This window comes from Cryptotermes secundus, unplaced genomic scaffold (assembly GCF_002891405.2).
Source record: "Cryptotermes secundus unplaced genomic scaffold, Csec_1.0 scaffold944, whole genome shotgun sequence".
NCBI lineage: Eukaryota > Metazoa > Arthropoda > Insecta > Blattodea > Kalotermitidae > Cryptotermes > Cryptotermes secundus.
In genome coordinates, this window is record NW_019719375.1 from 422,508 (window position 1) to 449,913 (window position 27,406).

The 27,406-nt window shown below is 43.5% G+C and overlaps 2 protein-coding genes across 7 annotated transcripts in view; one reads left to right on the forward strand and one right to left on the reverse strand.

The window, feature by feature from the left end:
- Window positions 1-27,406, reverse strand: part of LOC111865511 (C2 domain-containing protein 5) — a 394,963-nt gene that overhangs the window by 186,004 nt on the left and 181,553 nt on the right. For both annotated transcript variants that reach the window (XM_023853628.2, XM_033751917.1), the window contains exon 3: window positions 13,729-13,812. The gene's annotated coding sequence lies outside the window, so the exon portion shown is untranslated. The remainder of the gene's footprint in view (window positions 1-13,728; window positions 13,813-27,406) is intronic.
- LOC111865553 overlaps window positions 1-27,406 on the forward strand; it is a 283,579-nt gene that overhangs the window by 61,200 nt on the left and 194,973 nt on the right. For all 5 annotated transcript variants that reach the window (XM_023853690.2, XM_023853717.2, XM_033751936.1 and 2 more), the window contains exon 2: window positions 11,497-11,655. The gene's annotated coding sequence lies outside the window, so the exon portion shown is untranslated. The remainder of the gene's footprint in view (window positions 1-11,496; window positions 11,656-27,406) is intronic.

A 27,406-nucleotide genomic window follows, 5' to 3' on the forward strand; every position in this document is an offset into this window, starting at 1 on the left:
AATGCAGGGTGTTATATCGGATACTCGCTATATCACTAGAGTGAGGTACATTAAATATACTTAAAAAATATAGACAGTAGCCAACATAATTCTTATTTACAGGAGGGAACTTTAACGTGCCGAGCTGAGGCCCAATGTTTTTTAAAATATCCATATTAAGTACACAAAAGCTGGTCGGTCACGGTAGCCAAGCGGTCTAAGGCATATACTGTCTTCGCTCGCTCGGAATCCGCGATCGTGGGTTCGAATCCCACACAAGGCATGGATGTTCTGTGTGTGTATGAGTTTATTCCGTGTGTGTTGTCCTGTGTTTAGGTAGCGGCTTTGCGACGAGCTGATCACCTGTCCAAGGAGTCCTGCCGTCTGTAAAAATGGTTAGTGAATGATTTATTCTGACCGTCTTACTCTTCTCTCTTGCACTACATGTTTCGGCACTAAAGTGCCATCTTCAGGTGCTTTTCGATGTACGTCGAACTACTGCATTGCATGCCCTGTTGTCTTTATACTAAAATAACTAAAATATATATTCGTCATATATATTTTAGTTATTTTAGTATAAGGACAACAGGACATGCAGTGAAGTAGTTCGACGTACATAGAAAAGCACCTGAAGATGGCACTTTAGTGCCGAAACATGTAGTGCAAGAGAGAAGAGTAAGGTGAATAAATGTATGCACTGTAAGACGGTCAGAATAAATCATGGACATAAATCAGTACAACAGGACGCTAAAATATAACATTATGATTAGTGAAACTGAGAAATCAGCCCTATGCTCCAGAATGGGAGCGAAGGGGAAAAAAGTACACGAAACACGCAACTGAAGTTTCCCTTACGATGAAAATTACGTGATAGACAAGTTTAAGTTCCTCAGCACAGTTTAATAATTTAATCTTAGAATATGTAATATATACACCTACCAAAATAATTTTGTTTGGATAAACTTTAATGTGGACTCCCAGATACCAAATTTGAGTTAAATGCATTGAATAGTTTCTGAGATGTTACGCAGAAACGGACTTCACGTGGTGCGTTAATTTTATTCACGTTCGAGGAAATAGCTTATGTAATAGCTTCATTAAAATTTTAAAGTGCAGATTTTGTTTAAGTAGTTTCTTATTTTGACCAGTTCCGAGATTATATGTCGACTCTAAGATGCGCCTTTATTGTTGCTATAAATTTACCTCGTGCAAACCTCCAAGTAATATTCGATAAAGTGAAGTACATTCTATATCGTCGTTAGCCGTAATGTAAAGGCATACGTGTAGTTAGCTCTGTGCTTAAGGTTATGCGAAAATACGAGGGAAACTCGGTAAATAGGTCACAAATGTAAGTAAAACATCTCTCATGGACCTAATAGGTTTTCTGTTTGTATAACTAGGTAGCAGCACAGTCCAGCTTCATGGCAGTCTGGGTATCAGGGCGCGCAAATGCGTGTACAGAGGCTGGTTTCATTAGTCAAAATTGACGACTGTACTTGAGGTGTGAAATACCGAAGAGCACGTTCTGTTGTACGTTTTTTTGTGGGCAAAAGGGACTCAGTGCAAAGGATATTCATAAAGAAGTGGTTCCTTGCCGTCATGTCATGGTGCTTAATAGCACAGGGACAACATTACCTTTTAAGTATACGGTAAACATTGTAATAAGTGATTAATGTTGCTTAGCCTAAGGATTTTTATGCCGGATGATGATGTACCTGGTTTACATGAGGGCTGTCTGCAGATCAAGTCTGCAGTCTACTGACGGTTTGGATGCAGCATGGCACCAGGAGTTCCGGTTTAGCTGACAGCACCCGCTATAGTGTGATGTCGTGTCTCATTGCCAAGACATTCTTCCATAAACTTCCGTTTCATTTCTCCTGTGTGCTCCCCTTGCCTGTGGAACACGTGTTCCAGCAAAAGAAGCTCCGTATTGAAGCGAGGAGATTTGTGTGTCCCCCCCGGCCGTTCTTGTCCGTGTTCACAAATCCACGCCCTTGAGAAACAAGTTAGTCTATGCTACTGGCAGCGCCATTCAATAAATCAATAAAATTTACGATTTAGAGCGTCTACACCATGTAGTGTGCTGACCGCTGCCGGCTCATCTATTTCGTTTAGTTACTAAAACAAGTTCTGGGAAGAATTCATCGCACATTTTCCTTTGATACGATACGGACTGTATAGAAAAATATGCTTCCTATAATTATTTTGTTGCTTGTGTATTCGTTCCCACGGTAACGTTTTTACCGAGACGTTGCCTACCAACGACCGGGAGATACACATACAGACACACAGACTGATGGGAGGAATTTATGAAGTACGCCGTTGAGATAGGAGGCACTAGGTAGCGTAGTTGGTTGAGGTGCGATTCCCGATGAGGTCACTGGATTTTTCAGTTGACTAATCCTTCCAGCCGACTCAGCCTCTAACAGAAATGAGTACCAGGAATTTTCTTGGAGGTAAAGGGCGGCCGGCGCGTAAGGCTCACAGCCTTAGCGCCATCTGTGAGCCGACTGTCTACAAAATGTGGGAGCCTCAGCATCTCAGTCCTGTGGGTCTTCGCGGCCTGTTACAGGGATATAACTTTTTCCTTTTTTTTACCATGAAGGTGTATGGGAGAGTGAAAGTAAAGCTCCACTCTTCTTCATCTCCGCAGCAGATGGAGGTGTGCGGTCAGCTTCTTGTCCCTGTCACGTTATCCCCCTGATACAGCGCGCGGTACCCATTGGATGGGAGGCTGAGTGGACCCCACAGCCGTTCCGGACGCTATGGAGAGGAGAAAAGCTTCTTGCCTCGGCCGGGAGTTGAACCTCAGTCGTCCAGCTTGTAGCCTAGTCGCTATACCGACTGAAATATAAAATGGCGGGGTCGTGAATTAAGCTGCTAACATATCCTTCCATACCCTTTAATTATTCACCCAGTGATGCGGCACTAATTAGTCTGAGTTACTGATGAAGCGCCATGTAACAAACTAGAGAACAGATGTGTGTGTACTGTACGGGAGACGGAATGGGCTGCCGGTGAGTACTGATAGTGACAAAAATTTAGTCACGCAAGATGGCCTGAACTGCGCATGCTCAAAGTTCTGTTCCGCATCATGGCTGAGGGCGCTTTGTAATGGAATCCCCTTACCGTGTTGCTTTGTCCGCTGAATAATTGGAATACAATGTAGCGGCTCCCGGAAACTGGAGGGAAAATGTGCGTGATACGAAGGTCATTTCAGTATTACGTCGCACTGTGTTGCGCTTCCATTCCAAACTGTCTCTTCCCGACTGTTCAGAAAGGTTGTTATCAAGAATTGTAGGTAAGAATCCGGGAGTTCTAACAGCACCAATACCAGATTCTGCCACTGGATACGATCCTGAGCTAGTTCCAGCCATCCTCACACCTCCTTCCCTCAGGTCTGGTATATCTCCCATCTCAACGTCCTTCTCTATCCTTGCAAGGCCCCTTGTCCAGTGGTCATCGGGAGTAAAGCCGGGATATGAAGCCGTCCGCTTACCTCAGTTTAGTACAGGGATTAAAATGGCGTGCAGCTGCATCTTCACTCTCCTATGTGCCTTATGGCATGGTGCATAACTAAGAAGAAGCACAACTTTACTTTGTGTGGGGGATCTCATGTTCGATTACCAGTACCGCCTTCCTGTACACATTTTAATTTTCCTTTTAATTGTTTGCATTTATTAGAGAGGCCATTTATATTGGTGTTTACTCTGTACTAGGAAGTGGATTCTCTGACCTTAAGGGAGGAACATAGTCTGAGGGTGTTTTGGAACAGGGCGCTGAAGAGAATATTTGGACCGAAGAGAGATGAAATGACAGGAGGTTGGAGAAAAAAGCATAATGAGGAGCTTCATAACTTGTTCTTCAAGTATAATTAACATTAGCAGTCAAGGAGGATGAGATGGGCAGGGCATGTGGCACGAATGGGGAGAAGAGGAACGCATATAGTATTGTGGTGGGAAAGCCAAAAGGAAAGATACCACTAGGAAGACCTAGACGTAGGCAGGAGGATAGTATTAAAATGGATCTTAATGAGATAGGATGGGGTCGTATGGACTGGATTGATCTACTTAGGATACGGACCAATGGAGGGCTCTTGTGAACACTGTAATGAACCTTCGGGTTCCATAAAATGTTGGGAAATTCTTGAGAAGCTGTGTAATTGTTGGATTCCCAAGAAGGTCTCAGCTCAAGGAGTCATACCAGGAAGTGGATAAATACTCTCATAACTACAATTTCCGTATAATTGTGGGCTCGAATTAACCCCACTTTGTTATACAACACGCAATTATAATTTCTTTGTCATTAAACCTAATCTTGAATGGACATTGAATACGAGGAACCGTTTGAAGCAACACGTCTCAAATGTTAATGTTAGTTAATTAACATATATCACAGATATTCCGTCATACATGCAGTACTCCTTTAAAAAATTGTTTAAACGTTGCTACATACACACAGCGAGTATTGTAAACCTATTTCCAATGATATGGTACACTACATGTTTCGACCGTCATTGGCCATATCAGTGCTGTCTGTTAATTAATAAACTGTGCAACAGGGTGTTACAGTATAAACTTACGAAGGGTTAAAGTTAATGTTTCTTAAATATAATAGTAAACCAGAAGTTATAGACCTACTCCCATGTGTCCATTTATTTCTGATAAGTAAAGAACAATTATTAAGAAGCTTCGACTCCCGTAATTAGGAAACAGCTAATTTGTTCAGTTAAAATTTTAGTACAAGCTAAGTATTAGTATATAACGTGTTTAGTGTAGGCTGTACGTTGCGTTAGGCTTTCTAAATATATTTTGTTGGTATCTTAATTTAATCACGTGGTGACGCGTAAGCTTTCTCCGAGCAGCCAGGTCTCTGATTAATTCAATATCTTGAGAAGAGTTGTCAGTGTAAGAATCTCGTGTGATCGGAATACGAAACAGTACATATATTTTTCCTTTGCTTCTGACGTATCACATTCAAGGTCAGCTGTTCTGCCCGAAGGATATCGACTGATCAGTCGTGGTATGTAGTTTTTACGTTGTGTTGCTGTTCTTTTGTTACCAATTTAAAATCGCCTTAGTAACAAATTACATTCATGGTAAACGTCTGTTTGCATTGAAGCATAAACACAAGAAATGTCTCCTGATCGGAGAATAAAGAAGTTATTTTTGTCTTGCAGACTTACAGCTCATTAACAGTTATTTCTATGTAGGTTGTCATGAGAAATTGTTTTTAAATGTCCGCATATGTTCCTCTATAAAAAAAGTAAAACTAACCCTGTAACAGGCCGTGGAAGCCCATCGGGTTGTGAGACGTCGAGGCTTCCATAGTATATTGTAGACAGTCGGCCCACAGATAGCGGTAAGGTTGTCAGCCTTACGCACTACCCGCCCTTTACCCCCAAGAAGATTCCTGGTACCCATTTCTGTTAGAAGCTGAGTCGATCTCAGGGCCATAGTGCGGATGGAAGGATTAGGTCTGTTGAGAAATCCAGTGTCATGTGGAATCGAACCGGTGACCTTCCGGCTTGTAGCATAGTGCCCCAGCGAACTACGCTACCGCATGATAATATACTGTCACGTGATAATTTACTATAGACGGGTTTTGGAATTGATAACTGGATTTATTGAACACGTTTACACCTCCTGACCAACTTCACAGATGACTGTCACACACAGACTGGTGTTCTCAGTCACGTTGCTTGGCAACGGACCCGAGGTCCCCTTATTTGCCCTCGGCGCAGACAGCATAGAAAACACGGTTTCCAGAAGTTCCTTCCATTGTTGCGTGAATCTCTGTTTCTGTGGGAACGTGGAGCGAACCGCCTAGAAAACATCCATTCACTTGTTTTTCATAGCAGTGGACGTTTCTTTCTGTCTCCAGATTCCTTGCTTTTAGCAAATATGCCACATTGGTATATAGAATTGTGTTCGGAAGCTCCAGCGACACCTTCAAAACGTCCTCTGCGCATGAGCGGTCTTACACACTTACGCCTTACATATCTGGAGACGTGTATTTAATTACCGTTTTTTATTGCTAGTGGGGTGGGACTAAGTCCCTTGTATTGCGGCCACTTCTGGCCTATTGTACCAGCCACAGATGGTAGGTGAGGGTGATTGTGGAGCAACTGGTGGAATGAAGGTTGGCAGGGGAAACCGAAGTACTCGGAGAAAACCTGTCCCAGCGCCACTTTGTCCACCACAAATCCCACTTGACCAGACCCGGAATCGAACCCGGGCTGCCGCGAAGGGAAGTGAGCGACTAACTGCTTGCGCTATGGCGCGGCCAGTTACTGTTTTACCTGTTGTCTTATTTGGGTGACGAACATGGTATCTCATCAGATTAGGCCATGCTCGTTTCCTCCACATCCATTCCACTTCACTATTCCGCAGTCAGTTTATTGTATTAGCTACCGACAGCGTCTTTAAATAAACCACAAGTAAAATAAATATATAAATAGAGGATGTTTGAGTACAGTAAAAGTAAAAAAGTAAAACTATCCCTGTAACAGACCGCGAAGGCCCATAGGGTTGTGAGACGTTCAGGATCCCACATTATCTAGACAGTCGGCCTAGAGATGGCGGTAAGGTTGTCAGCCTTACGCGCCGGCCGCGCTTTACTCCCCAGGGAAATTATTTATTTAATTTCTGGTACTCATTTCTGTTAGAGGCTGAGTGAACCCCAGGGCCATAGTGCGGCCGGAAGGATTAGGTCAATTAAAAAAAACCCAGTGGCCTCATCGGTATTTGAACCCGCGACCTTCCGACTTGTAGCACAGTGTACAGTACTGAGAGGAATATTTGGACGGACGCATCCTCGCATAAAATACGACCCCACTGTATATAACTGAGGTACGGTTTCCTGAATCGTGATGTAAGGAAATCCGCCATTTCGTATAGGATAAAGTGACACTGTCCCGAATGTTTTGCGTGCTTGTGGTTACAAATTACACATCGTTCTTCATGTCACTTGCATGTAGGCAGTGTTGGTCATGTCGAAGCAGCCATGCATCTCGAGTATAACAATCAGTATACAGTACACTCCCCAGTACTGTTAGTTCCTCGGAACTCTAGCCGTGGTAGAGAGGTCATACCATCTCTCGCGGAGCTGGGGGAGCAGTCTTATCAGCTTACGTCAGCGTGGGTACTACCAGTTTGGAATGTAGCGTCTTGAAGTGTGGTCAGGTGTATACTACTCCTCGTCTCCGTAGGCAATTATTTTCCTCTCGGGAAGTAGCTCTGAACGTCACCACAGGAAGCGTACAGCTTCGCGTCCTCCACAAAAGCGTTTACCTTTCCGCGCGGTTAAAGTTACGAGGCACTAACTATACTCGTACATACTTGTTTCCTGACCACCCTCTCACGTTTAACTTTCTCTGCAACTTTGATAACAGCGCCTGCCAATTTAGGAAAGGTATTTCGAAAGAACGCTTATTGTATCGTTAAGGAATCTATATCAAGTAGCGAATTCGTTGTGAGTAGCTAGATCTCGTATGCAGAGCGCGTGCGCGTAAACAAAGACATTAAGTTGTTTGGACTTCGGATGCCCACTGTTGGATTTAGAAAGAGAGGGAATGTTGTAGGCCGTGGAGTGACTGTAACAGCATGTTTTTATAGTTGGTTATTTAACGACATTCTCAGCATCGAGACAGTATAGCTTCCGATGATATTTATGAACGGTGAATTGTAACGGGCCGGTCACGGTAGCCGAGCGGTCTGTCTTCGCTCGCTTGGAAACCGGGATCGTGGGTTCGAATCCCACTCAGGGCATGGATGTTTAGTTTGTGTGTGTGTGCGCGCTTTTCTGTGTTTGTGTACAGGTAGAGGCCTTGCGATGAGCTGATCACCCGCCCAAGGAATCCTACCGAATGTGTAAGATCTAGAAAAACCGAAGTGAACGGAGAAGTTCATGGAGGTAGGCCTAGGTCCACTGGGGCTGTAGTGCCGAGGAAAAAAAAAATTGTAACGGATTTGGAAAGCAATCGTGGCGTAATTAAGGTGTGTATATGGCCCTACAGCTCTTGTGGACCTTGGCAGCTTTTTTCAGTTTCTTAATCTATACACAGACGTTAGGACTCTTTGGACGGGGAATCAACATGTCGCAAGGCCGCTACGTACACACACAACAAAACAAACACAGAATAAACGCACACACATCCATACCTCGAGTGGGATTCGAACTCAGGTTCCTAACGTTCGAGCAAACGAACAGACTTCATGCCTCAGACTGCGCGGCCACTGTGACCGACACGTTATTGAGGTACTATCCTACAATTTACCTGGGTGGACTGAGGAAAATCACAAGAAGCGTCAGGATAACCGGTGCCTCGATCGAGATTCGAAATGAGTATCTCCCGAATACAACTTTAGAGCTTTACCGCTTGATATACCTCTTTGGATGTACATGTTTCCTTAGGGACGGGGGCTGAGTACGAGACAGGTTAACGGGGATCTACAAGGTGAAATTCAATCCCGCTAACTCAGGAGTACGTAACGGAAGTATACCACGACCTCAGGTGGTAGAAGTACCGGACATGAGCAAGCCGGGTGCTCACAGGTCCAAGTTCCACATTCCACGAGGAGGTCGCGACGTGCCATTCTATTTCAGTGACAGCTTCAGTAGCTCTATTTAGATCAGTATGTGAAATATGAACTTGTTCTTACGACTGTGTGAACATGTTAAAATAGAGCTTCCAATTAACGCCTCCTAGTTAACAATAGTCAAGGTGAAACAAGTGTGAAAAACATGAGCTACAGACCTACACAGATTTGGTCTAACAAGTTGCCACTCACATCTCTCAAGGCTTGTAAGTTTTGAAGTCCGTATGTGACCTTTTTGCAACGAAACTTCGCAGCTTCACCGTGCTCAGGTGTAACGGCTCCAGGGCCGTTGAATTTATTTTCATTTGAGTTTATATTTGAGATTTGTAGTGACCGTTCTCTGTGACACATTTAGGTCAAAATCGGACGACAGCGCTAGATGCTTTAGATGGAGATCGGCATGCGTTTTTGCGCACACCTCGAGGTAAAAAGTTGTTCCTGTGGTTAACTAGTTAAGCATTGCGCCGCTAAGGCACATGGGAGAGTGGATGTATGGGTCCACATTTTCTTGGCATCGGTACTAGCTGGAGGTGAGTGGTCAGCTTCATGTCCCGGCTGCTTTACCCCCGTTTAGGCAGTCTTCGGTACCCATTGTATAGGAGGTTGGGTGGACCCCAAAGCCGGTTTGGAAGACGTGGAAAGGAGAATCCTTTACCCTGCCGGGTCTCGAACTCCAACCCCTTTGTCGTCCAGCCCGTAGCTAGTCGCTATCCCGGCGCTGCACACCTCGAGGTAACTCGCTTAATATTAATCGGAGCCAAAATTTTTTCGAACAGAAGTACTCAAGAATGAAACAGATATTTGATGCCGAATATGATTTCTCCGGAAATCTTAAGATTGTCGAAATCATTACAAAAGTGACATCGCAACAGAAAAAAAAGGTAATAATAGGGCGAACGCTGTGAGTAAACCCATTGTTTTCCAACCCGTTACCATACGTATTATTTTTTTTAATTCACTTATTGGTGGGTGGAGTCCAACTAGGTCCACTCGGCACGGCGGCCACTGATCGACCTATTGTAGGCTGCCCCGAGTGATTATGATGATGGAGAATTTGGTGGAATGAAGATTGGCAGGGAAACCGAAGTTCTCGGAGAAAACCCTCCCCAGCGCCACTTGTCCACCACAAATCCCACTTGACCAGACCCGGGACGAACCCGGGACGGCGCGGTGGGAAGCCAACGACTAACCGCTTGAGCTGTGGCGTGTTACCATACTTAATTTCGGTTATGAGGGTTTGGGGCTGTCCAATCAGCACAGTCACATCCTAGGGGCTTCACCTCTGATCCGGCACGCGGCTGCTTATGGTATCCTGCCTGTCTGTCCTTTCCCCACTAATAACTGTTTAACCATTTTGCGTATTTTAGTGAAGCTTCATATAACAGTCACGCCGCGAGGACAACACTCAACCTTTATGCTCTCCTGCGGTTAATGATGCCGCGGACATCGGGGCCACGAGAACCTGTGAGTTGGCCGTGGCATTAGCGCCACTTATATAATGCAGGAACCGGAAATTTTGTGTACTAATTAGAGCTTCGGGAAAATATGGAGATTTGTTTGGGAACTTCTTTACGTAGAATGTAAACGAGAACATGGCGGCCACGCGAAATATAAATTTAGCTTTCGGTCTCATGATGAAATTCATTTTATATGGAGAAATCTGTAAACGCATCTACCAATTCTAGATGATTATTGATTACGTATCAAGAGTTAGAAAACAAGGCGACTTCCAAGCCTTTTAAGCTTGACATATATCTGCAACTTAGAGGAGGAGGAGGGATCGGCCACATCACAATTAATAACTAGGCCTAGTGGAAAATATGCACATAAAAAGGGAATTTTTCGCATAAATGGACCAATGAACTATACAAATATTAATTTATAGTTCTTGCTGACCTCACCTTGTACTGAAACTCTTACAGAAAAACCGACTTTCTTAATTACGTAGGAATTTACTTGCTGCCTACTTCCTACTGGTATCTCCCCCCCCCCCTTGGCACTACAGCCCCAGTGGGCCTAGGCCTACCTCCATGAACTTCTCCGTTCACTTCGGTTTTTGTAGATCTTACACATTCGGTAGGACTCCTTGGGCGGGTGATCAGCTCGTCGCAAGGCCTCTACGTGTACACAAACACAGAGAAACGCACACGCACAAACTAAACATTCATGTCCTGAGTGGGATTCGAACCCACGATCCCGGTTTCCAAGCGAGCGAAGACAGTACATTCCTTAGACCGCTCGGCTACCGTGACCGGCCATGCTGGTATCTAGCGTGGTTTGATCTTCAAACCAGAAGATGGAAGCGATGTGTTCCACCGAAACATCAGTTGAATTTCAACGGATTACGCGGCATTGTACTGAAGAAGGCAGAACTCTTTTTAGTGACATTCTTCTTTTAATTTATCACTTTTCTGCGTACGGTTGAGAGTAATGAAATATTTTCGGCATATGTTTGAGCCACTCTGTTCAGTATTCAATAGGATTACATATATTTTGTCTTTTCCTGGAACAATTTTTAAAACACATCACTGTTCTCCTCTGGTTACGGTGTATGAGATTCAGTATGCAGTGCAACAGAAGAACGTAGCTGGTATTCGAACCAGTAAAACTTACCGTGGATTGTTCTTTGTATATGTATCGAGTTTCATTGCTTGCAGATTACGAATTGGGTTGTGATTTTTTCGCCACGTGGAATAGATCGTTATGTGGCAGAGCGTTTCCGGCGTTCCAGATGCTGCGTGGTTTTATTTAAGAATGGAATTTTTGAAGTCACGTCCCTCCCCCCCGAGGGTACCCAATGCCAGCCAGATACCTTGTCCTTTGTTTTATTTATAACCACGTTCACGTGTGTCCTGTTATCCCTTGCTTTTGCCCAGATGTAACGTGTTAAAATACGTTTCTTTAATTTTGTTTACAGATGTCACGTGTTTCGTATGGAATGCAAACCTTTGAGACATATGACCCTACGCGGGGTTAACCACTGGGAATCACCAATATCCGGACAAAGAAGCGCATTCCGGATTGTTAATTTATGAAAATAAATTTACAAAGGATTTGTGTATACTTCGCCGAGCAGGTAAGCGAATGTAGCTTGTTGAATGTCGATCATTGTTGACTTTCATAATAAACTGAACTGCAAGAATAGGGGTCAAGTCTAAGTTGTCTGTATGAAACAGAATCTGTAGACTTGTGTGTTATTTACATAATAAGGCTGTATTAATGAGTACAGAACGAAATGCCCAGTCAGTATAGCGACTGGCTACGGGCTGGACGACCGAGGGGTCGGAGAGTCCCGGAGGGGTCAAGAATTTTCACCTCTCCATGTCGTCCAGACCGGCTCTGCAGCCCACCCAACTTCCTATCCAATGGGTACCGGGGGCTCTTTCCCGGGGGTACAGCTGCCGGGTCGCGAATCTGACCACTCATCTCCAACTAGTTCCGAGGTCAAGAGAATACGGATCTATACATCCACTCCCCTATACTCCTTCATGGTGTAGTAATTAATTAGTTAAGCACAGAGACAACTTTATAGAACGAAACGCATTTAAAGGAAAGAATCTGTAAGAGAAAAATGTGTTAAAAAATTAAATGCTTGAAGTTGTCAGTTTTGATTGTTAGGTTGAATGGTGTATGCCGCAAGAGACAGCGAGTGCTAATATAAACCCAAATAGACCTAAAATAATTCTGTAGAACTACAGAGTGATTCAGAAAGATGGACACAATTTCAATTGACTATATTTCCTGAACTGTATGTTGCATTTGAATTCTGTAAAGTACATTTGAAAGAGGATGTTACAAAGTTTCTAGTACTACCGCTAGTGCCCTCCATCACTGCGTCCCGGGCCGATCGCGTGTATCGGAGGAGAACGTGGAGTGCATTCGAGTGAACTTTGAGCGCAGCCCAATGAAGTCAACCCGTAGTGCTAGTAGAGAACTTGGACTATCGCAAACAACTGTGTGGCGTGTACCACCTCTTCCCACAAATTTGAATGACCTAAGAAACTGTATCACAGCTGCGGTGAACTCAGTGACGCAAGATATTTGTCATCGAGTGTAGGATGAATTCAGCTACCGTGTAGATGTTATCCGTGCAGCCGGAGGAGGGGGGGGGGCACATTGAACATCTATAAACTTCCATGTATGTATAATCAAGTGAAATTTACAGAATTCAAATGCAACATATAATTCGGGAAATATAGCCAATTGAAATTGTGTCAATCTTTCTGAATCACCCTGTATATTACCCACTCAGAAATACAGCGTCTTATGTAACGCACACTTCTACGTCAGTCCCACAAGCAGATGTTGCCAGTGCCCATATAATGGATCCGTATTGTGAAGTTAACAAAAAAGAAAATCAGAGAATGGAGACATTCTCGTACGCTCGTTTCCACACACAAGGCCCAAGGTACAGACAGAATGATGAATTATCATCATCATCTGTGGGTCTAGAGCCCTTCGTTGGGCCTTAGCCGGTTGTTCAGTTTCTTAATCTTTTACACAGTCGGTAGGACTCCTTGGACGGGGGATCAGCCCGTCGCAAGGCCGCTACCTGCACACAGAACAACACAAACACAGGATGAACAACACAGACATCAGTACCTCAAGTAGGATTCGCATCCATGGTCCCAGTGTTTGAACAGACGAAAACAGGCACATGCCTTAGACCAGCCCTGTCCAACGCGGCGCCCGTGGTATATTTTTCTGGCGCCCTCCGTAACCACATATAATTGAGCCGATTTTTAATATTAATTCAAATTGTAAGACAAGAGACATTTTTTAACGTCTGAGTACTGTTAAATATTTTCGAAAAATTTTATTATTATTATTATTATTATTAGTAGTAGTAGTAGTAGTAGTACTAGTAGTAGTAATATGTGGTGGCGCCCGCACCTCCATAGGCATCAGTGAATTGTGCCCGAGTACATAAGAGCGTTGGACAGCACTGCCTTAGACCGTGCGGCCGTTGTGATGGGCGATGAATTATCAACCCAACGATTATATTAGAGAAGAACTTTGTATAAGAGCTTAACTACAACATTAAAAAAAACTGTAGCGGAATGGTTAGAATATTCGGACACTGGGAACCGAGTTCGAAGCTGCTGTATAAATGTAAACCGTTAAATACGCTAACCCTTCGTTGTCTTACTTCCTCGTGAATCAGTGAAGTTCGAGAGAACCGCTGTCCCGTCTGTTTCCAGATGCGCAGCAGAATGCAGCCAAGCACACAGCCCTGGAAACAATGAGATAGATATGTTTATCTCTTTTTTTCGTTCTTGTTTATCAGTATTTGAATATAGTTTGACATTTACAGTTACATCTTTAACATACACCCACATATTGTTGTCCTTTGTTCACCCTGACCTTAACAGTTATGGAAAAAAAAAGAAAGAAAAAAAGGTTACACCCTCCTGCGGTTCCACCGTCAAGAGTCACGACGCCAGATTAGGGTCAATGTGCCCTTGAATCTACGACGTTAGACTTCTCGGCACGTCCTCAATTTAAATGGCTTCCGTGCTTCTTAACCATTTAGAAGGATGTATTAACATCAACATCTGAAAGCTATTTGGTTTCTAATAAAACCACATCTTTACTACACAGACTTTCTACAATTGTTACGCATGAGAAGTTCAGGAAACCGTGTTGAAGTAAATTACAAACAATAGGCAAAAAAACAGCTAACCACTCATTTTGTCAGTGCTTGAATTCCTCATAAATGCAAAGTTCAGGTCGCCATGTTACATTATTAATAAATACTGAAGAGCTATTCTGCTAACTGACAAATTGACTGACTTCAAATAGCTTAGACCTTCTTGAGAAGTCGGAAACAGTTCACATGGTCAAAAAAAAAATCCTACGCTTTATGGAACCCAGAGGTCCAAGTCCCTTTCCTAAGCCAGACGAATTTTGTTCGCATTCTTACATCGTAGTCCTTGGAGCTCCGCTTTAATAATATACTGCCATATCTTCCTAGATGTCACCAAGTCTCTCTTCAGGTTTTCCGACAAGAATAGTTGAATCATTTCTCATATTCCCATGCATGTTATATGTTCCATCTCGCCGCATCCAGTAATATATAGGGAAAAATGAAAATTATGAAGCTTCTCGTTATACCTTCAGTTTTCTCCACATTCATGTATTTTCTTCTCTTACGACCACATATTTTCCTCAGGACATCTTTTCCGAACACACGCAATCCCATGTTCTTCCGTAGGGGACAAGAGTCAGAAGTAAGTTTTGAGGTTTTCACGGCGATGACCATGAAGAAAGTCGTCTTCTGAGATCTGGCGCCGTATATTCTTGGTTTTAACCGACGTTTCGGAGGAACATATCGCCTCCATCTTCAGGGTAGTTGAGTTGCGAATACAGATAGCTGCTCAACTACCCTGAAGATGGAGGCGATATGTTCGTCCGAAACGTCGGTTAAAACCAAGAATACACGGCGCCAGATCTCAGAAGACGACTTTCTTCATGGTCATCGCCGTGAAAACCTCATCAAAGAGTGAGACGTGTTTATGTCCACGTAGAACACAGGTGATGTTACAGACCTGTGTAGTTTAAGCCTCAGGTTTCAAGATAGGAGAGACAGGAACTGAGTAGAATTTAATCTGCTTTTTGTTTCTTTGTTTTATTTAATCACTTCATTGCCTTAGTGACTTAGATTGTTTATAGGATTCCGTAACGAATCTTTGCCTTCTCTCATATTGGCACATTTACTGAATCTGTTTTGTGATACACTCCCCAACGTTCCTCTGGAACACTGTCTCCATATTTGTGACCCCGTAGGTCGTGGGCTGGAAATCAGGCTGCGTATAGGTGTACATGTTTGGGGGATTTCAAGTATTGAAGATTTCCCACACGTAAGTTATTGGCCTGTCGGAAGGTAAGACCGGTGGAGTTGGGTGAAATGGAATTCTGATTACATTTCTGATGTATCTTGTGTGATAAGGACTACATTTGATCCTTTTTGTTTGCAATGTTATGTATTGGTACAGTCGGAGTTGTGTAGATATTTTCTTGGACGTCAGTGAACTTGAGAATGTATCACATTAATCGAAAATCACAGAAACTGAAATCTGTGGTATTAAAAAGTCGTGTATATTTATGATCTCGTGCTTATGCAACATGAATGCGGATTGGCCCATAACGGAAACTACGCGTCCTGATCCAATTCGTTGGTAGAAAAGCTCTTCACAGTACACTGACTCCTCTGTTCGGAGTTCCGTAAAATAACTGCAAACATCTCGGTACATTGTTGTCATGACTTGCTTCCCATTAGCACACATTTATTCATAGCATTAATTCTTGAGCGTTTTCTAAACAGAAAATGGTTTCAAAATGACTTATTTTATCTAGAAGCTGTAATAACAAATTGAATTTACTTGCATGGTTAAATAAAAATACAAAATTCGTTCAGAGTCGATGTTGGTAGTCAGTTAAGGTCTATAAACGTCTTTCCTCCTCTTCTCCTGCTCTTCTTCTTCGTTATGCTTTGAAGCTTGTTGCGTCCATTCAGGCTTCCTGTTGGACCGTGTCCTTCCACCTCATTTTTGGTCTTCTCGAGATTATCTTTCTGTTCACTATCTAATCTCTCATTTCTGTCACTAATCGATTACCTTCCATTCGGTCAGTGTGTTCACACCATTTCGTTCTCCTGTTATTAATCCATTTGCTTCTGGGTTTAAGTGACCCTTATAGCAGAACTTCTGACGTTTCTCCTCAGTGATCTTTACGTGATCTTTCGCAGTACTGCTATCACTGGTTTTACTGATATGCTTAATTTTCATGTTTGAGTTCTACTTTCACAGCCGTTTGTCAATACGAAACTCCTTATTATCTCTTTAAATGCGGGGTAACATTAAATTGAATTCTTGTCAATGGACTCGATGTTGCTTTTTAGCTTACATATTACAACAGGGGACGACCATGGAATCGGGGTTCCAATTTCGGGAGGTGAAATATTTCTGTTCTTACCTCCTGGCGACACGCGGGAGCATAGTTGGTTGAGGCATTATGCTACAAGCCGGAATGTCGCGGGTTCGATGAGGTTATTGGATTTTTTCAATTGATCTAATCCTTCTAGCTGCACTGTGGCCCTGAGGTCGACTCAGCCACTAACAGAAATGAGTACCAGGAATATTTCCTGGGGGTAAAAGGCGGCCGGCGCGTAAGGCTCACAGCCTCACCGTCATCTGTGAGCTGATTGTCTAAAATTGTGTGAGTCTTGACGTCAGACAACCCTATGGGCCTCCATGGCCTGTTACAGGTACAGCTTTATCTCCCCCCCCCCCTCCTGTAGCGTCTCGGGCCAACCCAGTCTCTTGTTTTGGGTATCTGGGCCTCCTTCCCCAGGGGTAAAGGAGCAGATGCCTAAAGCTGGCCACTCCATTTGCTGTCAAGGTTAAGAATAGTGGAGCTATATCTGCACTCCTCGTACACGTGCCTTAGGTAATTTAAGTACGGGGTAACTTTGCCTTTGTCCTTGGATTGGCCATGGAATGCTGGAGTTCCCCATATCCATTTTGGATGCCATTGAAGGATACGTGAAAAGAAGTTGGATGTTCATGAGCAGCTGCTCGTACGCATACACGAAGGGAAAATAACAAAGTGACGCCCAAAGTGAAGTTGGCAGCACTGAAGAACATGGCGGATGTAAGCAGTGAACCGTACTTCATTTTCACCCATTTGATTTTCATGGTATTTTGAGACGCAATAATGCCGTGACATCTAGCATGGCGGTTCCATTGATAAAATGCAGAAAACACCAGATTGTGATCCGAATTCAGTGGTCAGAGGGTGTGAAAACTAGTGATATTTGCGGAAGAATGACAGTTCAGTATGGCGGAACCTCAGAACAGTTGCGATTCACGTTTCATGCATATATTTTTCTATTGTTTCCTGTTATTAGTTCAGGCTGTACTGCATCGAATAATACGATTAGTAAATAAGGAATTGAGGAGGATGCGGAGAAAACGTTTATGGCCGAATGTGATTTACTTTCACGGCATGTGCTTAAAACACTGAAGACAGCTACAAAAAAATTAAAACTCCGTGGCGTGTCCGGTCTCTGGATAGAGATATGAACTCGTGACCTCCGAAGTACGAAGCAGGAGTGCAGCTCACCGGACCGCGATGTTCGGTGTGAGTTAATCAGTGGCCGCCGTGCCGAGTGGACCCAGTTGGGCTCCACTCCCCACTAAGCGAATTAAAAAAAAATAGGGACCGCCTCTATGGTCTAGTGGGCAAAGTACCTGGCTACAGATTCAGAGGTCCGGGTTCGACTCCCAGCGCTACCAGATTTTCTGAGAAGTAGTGTGTCTGGAACTGGGTCCACTCAGCCTCGTGAGGATAAATGAGGAGCTATTTCAAGGAAATAGCGGCTCCGGTCTAGAAAACCGAGATTAACTGCCGTGGGGATCCGTTGCGCTGACCACGTGACATCCTCTGTCCGCTAAAGTTGGCACTATCTTCGCCGACAAGGGGTGGTCGCTCGGTCAGTATAGTTCGCTTGCGGACTGAAAGCCACGGAGTAATATTGAGGTTAATCAGCGTATCCGAGACAACTGAAGAAAACATATTCTGATGAAATAAGGGAACTTGTGGGACAGAATGCTTTGAAAATCTGGGTGGTTACGCAGAAAAATAAGTTATGTCTAATTACCGTTTAATTACTTTGTCAAAACATGATGAATCGCTTTTTTTTTGTCTTTATTTTATCATCTCCCTGCCGTAATGATGTATAATTAGACTTGCTATAAGGAATTTTCAGTGAAAATATACCGCATAGGGATGGATTTCTTTGGCTGTTGGTATCAGTTATTGTTGTACTGCGATGTTTGCTGAGTTAGTGAAATGTCGTGGCGTGCTTCTGTAATTGAAATAGCTATGAAGCAGCGGAGCGAACATATTCCAATTAACCTATTATGAATAACAAGAAACAACAGTAAAGTAAGAACTCATTGTACACCGCATTGAAAAAGAATGTTATGCAGTCTCTTAAATGCTTTAGTCTTTTGTTTTGTCTACTTTTTTTTCGTTTTCACTTTTTGTTCCAATATCTGAGTATTCTTGATCATAAAAATTTTTAACATATTTAGAAACTTGTTTTAGACCTGTTGCTACAATAATGATAAATCACATGCAATCGTTTTGAATGTTTCTGACATTCCACTGTTGAAATTAGATGCATGTATAGGAATTTCTTATATGAAATGTCAGGCACACGAGCGGACACTTGTGACAGTGAGCCTGCAGTTTATTTTTCCCCTCGTTATTTTTCAGAAACGCCAAAAAATAATGGAAGCTTGAACTTGCTGAGTAAATGATACTCTCTTCTTCTTTTATGTTTGTGACAGAACCAATTTTAATCCCATACCGGGATTGACCAATCTTTGTTTTTCTCAATCACTCCAGGCAACATTTTGGATAACAGTTCAACCCTATCCATTGCGACTGATATGAAAACGCATCTTAAAATTAAGATTCAGGGCTTACCATTTGCTTATTTCTAATTTCTTGCTTGGGTTAGTCTTTTTTCCGTGAAGAAGGAAGCGATATATTCCTCCGAATTGTTGAACTACCAAACTATATAGCGTTACAACCCTGACGGTCATACTCATCACAGCTGCCTCTGCGAGGACCTCAAATCCAGTTGTGGAAATTGTTAGTTAGCTGCAGCGAGGTCACGGTGTTCGTTTTCACGGATTAGGTAACAGTGCCTATACCGGCCTCAAGGTTCCGCCTCCAGTGTATTTTTCTTTTTTCTCATTCTCTTCGATCTGCAGGTATTTAATTCCACCCTGTCTTAGACCTTCCGCTTTCAATCTTTCCGTCTAGTCGCCCTTTCCATCAACTAACTCCATGCAGCTGAGTCCTTGAGAATCCGCCAGTCGCCCAGCTATTCTAGAATTTCCTAACATTTAATGGAACCCGAAGTTTGAATACCGTGTTCACAAGAGAGCGTCCCTGGTCCAAATCCTGAGCCAGATTAATCCAGTCCATACCACCCCATCCTATTTCTCTATGATCCATTGTAACGGTATTCTCCTACATACATAAATTAATCTTTTTCCCCGTGTGTGCTATATGCCCTGTCCATCTCATCATCCTTGGCTTGATCATTCTAATTGTATTTGACGAAGAGTACACGTAAGATGTAAGTAAGATCTAAGTTCATGACGACGGTACATTAGGGTTGAGACACTATGCTACAAGCCGGAAGGTCGCGGGTTCGAGTCCCGATGAGGTAATTTGATTTTTTTTTCAATTGACCTAATCCTTCCAGCCGCACTGTGGCCCAGGGGTCGACTGAGCCTCTAACAGAAATGAGTACCAGGAATCTTCCTGGGGAGTAAAGCGCGGCCGGCGCGTAAGGCTGACAACCTTACCGCCACCTTTGAGCCGATTGTCTAGAAAATGTGGGACCCTCAACGTCTCACAACTCTATGGGCCTTCACGGCCTGTTACAAAGAGAGCTTTACTTTTTTTTTTTACTTTATTATGTTTCTGGACATTATCCACCATCCTGTTTTTATTTAAAACCACCGTCCTCTTTATATTTCAAAACACAACGTTTCGGAGACTGGATTCTGTCTCCGTCATCAGGTAGAACCTCAGTTGGGAAGATAGGAACTAGCTCTATTGATTGCGCCCAACTGAGTAGGTTTTACCAGAGGGAGACAGAATCCTGTCTCCGAAACGTGTTTGGAAATACAGCGTGATTCAGAAAGATGAACACAATTTCAATTGGCTATATTTCCTGAACTGTATGTTGCATTTGAATTCTGTAAAGTACATTTGAAAGAGGATGTTGTAAAGTTTCTAGTACTACCGCTAGTGCCCTCCATCACTGCGTCAGTTGTAAGTGAGATGCCTACTGTGCAACACAAGATTTTTTTGCATTCGTGAGTTCAGTAAAAGTGAGTCTGCGCCTGCGGGGCAGCGTGCATTTAACATGCAACCTCCAACGAGGAAGAGCATTTATCGTTGGAATAAACAATTTGATTAAACTGGCTCTCTGTGTAAGGGTAAAAGCCCGGGCCGATCGTGTGTATCGGAGGAGAACGTGGAGTGCATTCGAGTGAACTTTGAGCGTAGCCCAATGAAGTCAACCCGTAGTGCTAGTAGAGAACTTGGACTATCGCAAACAACTGTGTGGCGTGTACCACCTCCTCCCACAAATTTGAATGACCTAAGAAACTGTATCACAGCTGCGGTGAACTCAGTGACGCAAGATATTTGTCATCGAGTGTAGGATGAATTCAGCTACCGTCTAGATGTTATCCGTGCAGCCGGAGGAGGGGGGGCACATTGAACATCTATAAACTTCCATGTATGTATAATCAAGTGAAATTTACAGAATTCAAATGCAACATATAATTCAGGAAATATAGCCAATTGAAATTGTGCCCATCTTTCTGAATCACCCTGTATAAAGAGGACGGTGTTTAGATAAAAGCAGGACGATGAATGATGTCTAGAAACATATTTGTCCTCATGTAATTTTCCGCGGCCTCTTATTTCAACTCTCTTCAGTCCAGATATTCTCTTCAGCTTCCCATTCTCAGATCCCTTTCGTCTCTTGTAGTATGTAACTAGGCTTATATACACTATATAATCTTGATTTATAGTTCTTATCCTTCTGAGGTCCGTTCACTTCCATAATTTATCTCCGTCGCCTTCTGTCCATGCCTACTGTTTGTTTAACCAATTAATTTCATGATGCGATGATATTGTGTGACGTAATGCCGTGTAGTCTGGTAAGTGGTTACTAGCATTCAGGAGAACGTACTGCATCAGTCGCCTTGAAGATAGAAGGAGTATGTTCCCTGCTGCCGAAACGATTAGGATCCATTACCAAAGCACACGGTTCAATAACCCAGAGTGTAGAGCCGTTAACATGCAACGGCCGCGAGATAGGCAAATATACTGTATCCGTAACAGTTGCAAACACGTCTCCATAGCAACGAATTGACGCGCAACAATCGCAGTATTGTTGGAAACTGGGCGTGCTGCGATGGTCCGTGCTGAGGAGTTATAAGGAAGACATTTGGTTCAGCCAAGTCAATTCTGAAGAAAAGAGTTGGTTGCAAGTGTTCGAAGTTCAGCTGAAAGGTAGCTGGCATCCAGAAGGAACTTGAGCACGGAAGCTGAAGAATCTTGACTGTTAGAAGCCGTTACCAGGGAACAGCTGGTGAAGACAGAGCAGGCTTGGAAGGTCTTAGCGGGTTCTGTGTTGATTTGTGAAGTGTGAAGATTAGCGGTGGCCCTGTAATTGCATGTACTTACGGGTCGTGTGTATAAGTGATCAATATCCCATCCAAAACACGAGCCATAGTTACATATACTACGTGACAATATTAATATTCCACGCCATAAAACCTCAAGTACCATCCAGTGCAACTACCATTTCGTAAGTTACAATCTGAATTTTTTTATCTGGCGGTCACAATTTTGTTCGTAAATTATTTCAGCCTCCCACTGGACACGATCCTGCGGCAGTCGTATCCAACTCCATGTTCGTTGCCTAATAATATTAGTTTACTTTCATATTAGCTATATATGGTTCTCTTGGCGGTAACAGTTGCAACATAACATCGCTCCTGAAGGGTGACGCAGATGTCTATAAGAAACGTTTTATGTCGTGGTGTCGTATATTACCGGTCGGTTGGTGAAGTTGCGTGATTCAGTTCCGATGGCTGCTAGTTACCGTCACGTGGGTGAATTCCGATCCTGAAGGCCAGAGAACAAAATGAGGTAACGTCAGCTGTGTGACGTATGCAATATTGCAGTAATTCTGTTTGCTGTAATGCAAATACAAACATAGCTAAAATTTATGTCAGATCTTTATGCAGTACGCGCTGTCTTTTTCGTCGCGGACTTTAGTGTTTTCGCCGGCTTCCTGTGTCAATTTACATTCGCCACCCAAAACTAGGATGGCCAAATGAAGGAAAATGAGATGGGTGGGACACGTAGCATATATTGGTGATATAAGACGTGCATGCAAGATTTTAGTTGGAACGCCTGAAAAGAAAACACGACTTGGAAAATCTGTGTAGCTCGGAGGGTAATAAGCTAAAGCTGTCCCTGTGCTTAACTAATTAAGCAGTACACCATGAAGGCGTATGGGGGAGTGGGTGTATAGATCCACATTTGCTTGACCTCGGCATTAGTTGGAGGTGAGTGGTCTGCTTCACGCCCCGGCCGCTTTACCCCCGGGAAAGAGCTCCCGTTACCCATTGGATAGGAGGTTGGGTGGACCCCAGAACCGGGGTGAACGACTTGGAGAATAGAAAACTCATGACCTTACCGGGACTCGAACTCCGACGTCACGGTCGTCCAGCTCGTAGCGAGTCGCTATACCGACCGATACCGACTGCGCTATCCCGGCTCCAAGGGAAAGAAAACTAAGAAAAACTGAGGGTACGGGGGGCCCTTTAGGCGTGGCGAAGCCAACCCCCCCCCCCCAAGGGAGTACACCCTGACATATAATTATTGGTTCTCCTAAGTTAAGAACGAAACATTACTCTTCAGAAACCGAATGGAGACAAAAGGAACGTATAACCAAAGAAGAAGAAAAAATGCTGAGAGGATTTCGTTTAAATTTGGCGTTGGAAAGTATTTACCCGAAAATTTATGTGACGAATTTAGTTTTGGCACTTAACTGCGCAACAAGCCTCATGGTTTGTACTTCACACGAACGCCAAATGAAACTTTCATTATAAATTGTTTCAGAAACTGTTCCTCCAGCAGAAGGCAGCACTTGCAGTGAAGTTTAGATTCAATTCAGAACGATGACTTTTATGCGAAATATTTGTCAGTAGAACGATCACGTCAAGGAGGATGAAGTGGGCAGTGCATGTAGCACGAATGAGGGAGACGAGGAATGCGTATAGGATATTTGTGGGAAATCCAGAAGGAAAGACCAAGGAAGACCAAGGCGTGGGTGGGCAATATTAAAATGGATATTAGAGAGATAGGATGGGATGGTATGGTATGGATTGGATTGATCTGGCTTAGGATAGGGACCTGTGGAAGGCTCTTGTGAACACGGTAGTGAACCTTCGGGTTCCATGAAATGCGGGGAAATTCTTGAGTAGCTGCAGAATTGGCGGCTCCTTCAGAAGGGCTCAGCTCCACGACTACGTAAGTAAGATGTTTAATGAAGTTTGATTGCAGTATTGTATATGTATATTTCTTTATTATTATTCATGGCATATTTCATGACGCTCTCCGTGTCTCAGATTACAGCGCCGAGCCGCATGACGGAAACTAAATCATGATCTAGAGAGCATATGGAACGAAGCGGTTGAGGCTTAATTAAATTTAGCGACATTAGACGGGGTTTGGATTGGTAATATTATTTAGTGAACTCGTACAGACCCGTGACTACAAGTAATTATAACCATTTCACTAATTCACACACTTTACAGTTCAGTTAGAGCACACTCTATAAAGTGTTCTTATCCTGCTGTGTCTTCACCAGTCTCCTGGTAACGGCTTTCAACGACGGACGTTCCCATTCCCCTGGGTTCCTGAACTCAGTTACCTGCTTCTGGCAGCAACAGCTCACAACTGAACCGCAGCGGTCCTCTGACTCACCAACTAACTCACTCCACTCCACTCCACTGTCTGACCGACTGCTCACTAATTGTCCTTCCTATAACATCTCGACGCTAACTGGACAGAAAACACCGTTCCTTTGTTTCGCGATCGTAGCCTAGCAATGGGTCTACATGCCACAATATTGTCATGGCATTCGCCGTTTGTGACTGAGTAAAACCACGAAAATAAAGTCGTCAGTGGCCCGAGCGAAATTCGAAGCGGTCACCTCCTGAATACAAATCGTTACACCAGCCTGCATGGATTTATGGGACTGTTTTTTGCAGTGGATTTATATTAGATTTGTGTATACAATGAACACCAGTGGCATTGAGATATATATAATAGCCAAGAACGTATTGTCTGGATAAATAATTCGGTGTCAGCTTGTATAGAAGAACGCGAACATCAACTTTTTCTTTTGATTACATAAGAAACTGGATATAACCTTGGTGACGGCCCCTTGCATTTCATGACCTTCACCAAGTCACCATTGTCTCATTATCAATATTGATTTATTGTTATCGGTGTTTACTCTTTGCTCTTTTACTTAAACAGATGTGTCAGGTGATAAGTGTGATACTAACAGTAAGTAGCCTCCATTGCGAAAGATTTAATGTTCAGTGACGTGTGAGACATCAGACAGAGAATATCGACAGCTGGAAACTCAGGACACCGGCAGAACAGTTCCAGGGCGGATGGTATGTAAAATAGTGATAGATTAGTTCCGTAGAACGCTTGATAAATATCACTCCATGTACTTAACTAATTAAGCACTAAGCCATGAAGACGTATGGGGAAGTGGATGTATAGATCCACATATTTTTGACCTCTGTACTAGTTGGAGGTCAGTGTTCAGCTTCACGCCCCGGCCCTTTATCCCCGGTGAAAAAGCCCCCGGAAACCATTGGAGAGGAGGCCGGGTGGGCCCCAGAGTGTCTGGACGACGGGGAGAGAACAAAAATCCTGCCCATACTAGGACTCGAACTCCTGTCTCTCGACTGTCCAGCCAGTAGCCAATCGCTATGCCGGCTCTTCATTTTAATATAATGCAAACTATTTTCTTTACTGGTTCTACAGCCCTGTGTGGATCTTGGCCTCCTCCATAGGTTCGTATTACTACCCCCATGTCCAAACCTCAGACTGGAGAACCGAAGACTGCACTTCGCCTGGCCACTATCCTATCTGGCATACGTAAGCCTACCAGGAGCTTGCGCTCCAGTCAGCGTAGCTCTCTCGGTTATGGGGCTCTGTGTAATCTAAACCAGAGAATAGAAGAAAGTCATGCCACCATTTTACTTTCATGCATAACTTGACGGCACTGAACTTTCGTATGGTGTAATTAGTGTATTGACGCCCCACAGAATTGAAATGACTTGTATTGCCATTATTGGATGTGTCATCATATGTACGAGCATGTCATTTATAACTCGCCATTAGTTATCATATTATCAAAAATATTTCGTCCCGTCACTTTCCCCAAAAATTACCTCTACCAGTCTTACATAGGTCCTGCATTTCACTCTACAAGTTTCAGGAACTTAAATTAATTGGCGCTAGTGCACCTGCCGTACAGTTTCACATGGCGGCCATGTTGTAGATGGCAGCTGAAACGTAAAGTTAGCGAGTTTTATGATTGGCCTGATGTTTACATGGACTTCCGCGAAAATCGGTCATTTGTTCTCGGCTGTGTGGTGCAGCGGTCGTGTTCTTTAGCCACTTGTAGATAAAATGGATCATTAATTATTTAGTCAAATTATCCGTTTGTTTGGGCGTGCAGTGTGAATTTCATTATCTGCAATAAGAACGTGGACATGCTAATTGGCGTGGTTTAAGTGAATCACCAAACATTGTTATTTCATCATCACCACCACCGCACAGCTCACTAATTTTGACAGATTTTGGATTGTCAAAATAAATTGTGAAATGACTCCCGAAAGCCGGAATAGTGAAGTCAGAATAGACGTTCATTGCTAGGCAACGACTCGGTAAACATATTCTAGAGGCAACGAATACGCAAGCAAAAATCGAGTAACTTCCGTTTCTATGCAACGGCGCTGTAAACACGCCTTCCCACCAGTAGAGAGCCAATGTTTATTGCGTGGTCCCTGCAAAGTGGTTATCAAGAAGAGTTAGTCGAGTTTCAAGACGCCAGCCTGCCAAGATATGAACTTGGGAGCAGAGGAATTGAATGAGTCCAGTCTTAGGAATTGGCAGTTGCAGAATTATGACAGGAATGGAATTCGGCTATGACAAGACTTCATGTGTGATTTTAAGTGACAGTGAGGCTGTTATAATTCCGTTGCCAGAATACGGCTAGTGAAGACTGAGAACCCTAGTGCGTGTGCAACGGTGAACTGTAAAGTGTGTAGATCAGCGATAGCACTGTAATTGTCAGTAGCTCCGAGTGGTGTGTACAAGGTGTCAGTAAATCCAATCATCCAATCCAGAAGCTATCTATAAGGCACGCATCCCCCCCCCCAATACTTGACAATATGTAAGGTACATCCGACATTCACCATAGCTCGATCTCTCGTCAAACTACAAATTCCTGTCATTTACATTTTCACCGTACCTTCGGGAGCAAAATAGAAGTTCCGCCCAGTGGATGGTTACATTTGAGCTCTCCCGCCTTACAGTTCCTTTAGTTTTTGGTTATACTTGCTGAAAATATTAATTACCATGAGAAACACAACAGTTCCACGATTTGAAATATCTTATTGCTTTACAAAAATTTAATGTCTCAGGAAATAGATAACCCCCCCCCAAATACGTGTAACTCTTGAAGACAGTATAACACGATAACATATTATATGACCTCTTGAAGCATGGAGTTCATCTAAATCTATCTATATATGGCTCTGCAGCCTTTGTGGATCTTGGCCGAGTTTCTGAATCTATATACACAGTCGGTACGACTCCTAGGAGTCCTTGGACAAGGAATCAGCCCGTCGCAAGTCCGCTGCTACACACAGAACAACGCAGACACAATAAACGCACACAGACATCCATGCCTGGAGTGGGATTCGAATCCACGATCCCAGTGTTGGAGGGGGCGTCATGCCTTAGACCGCCCAGCCACTGTGATCGGCGGAGTTCATTTAATATTTGAAAATCCAGTTCTTACCTCGCAGGAAACACTACGTCTCCGCTACATGGACCAGCCGGTTAATGGTGTTTAGGGAAATGTCGCTGTTCACCGAGAGAATACGAAACACACGTACTAC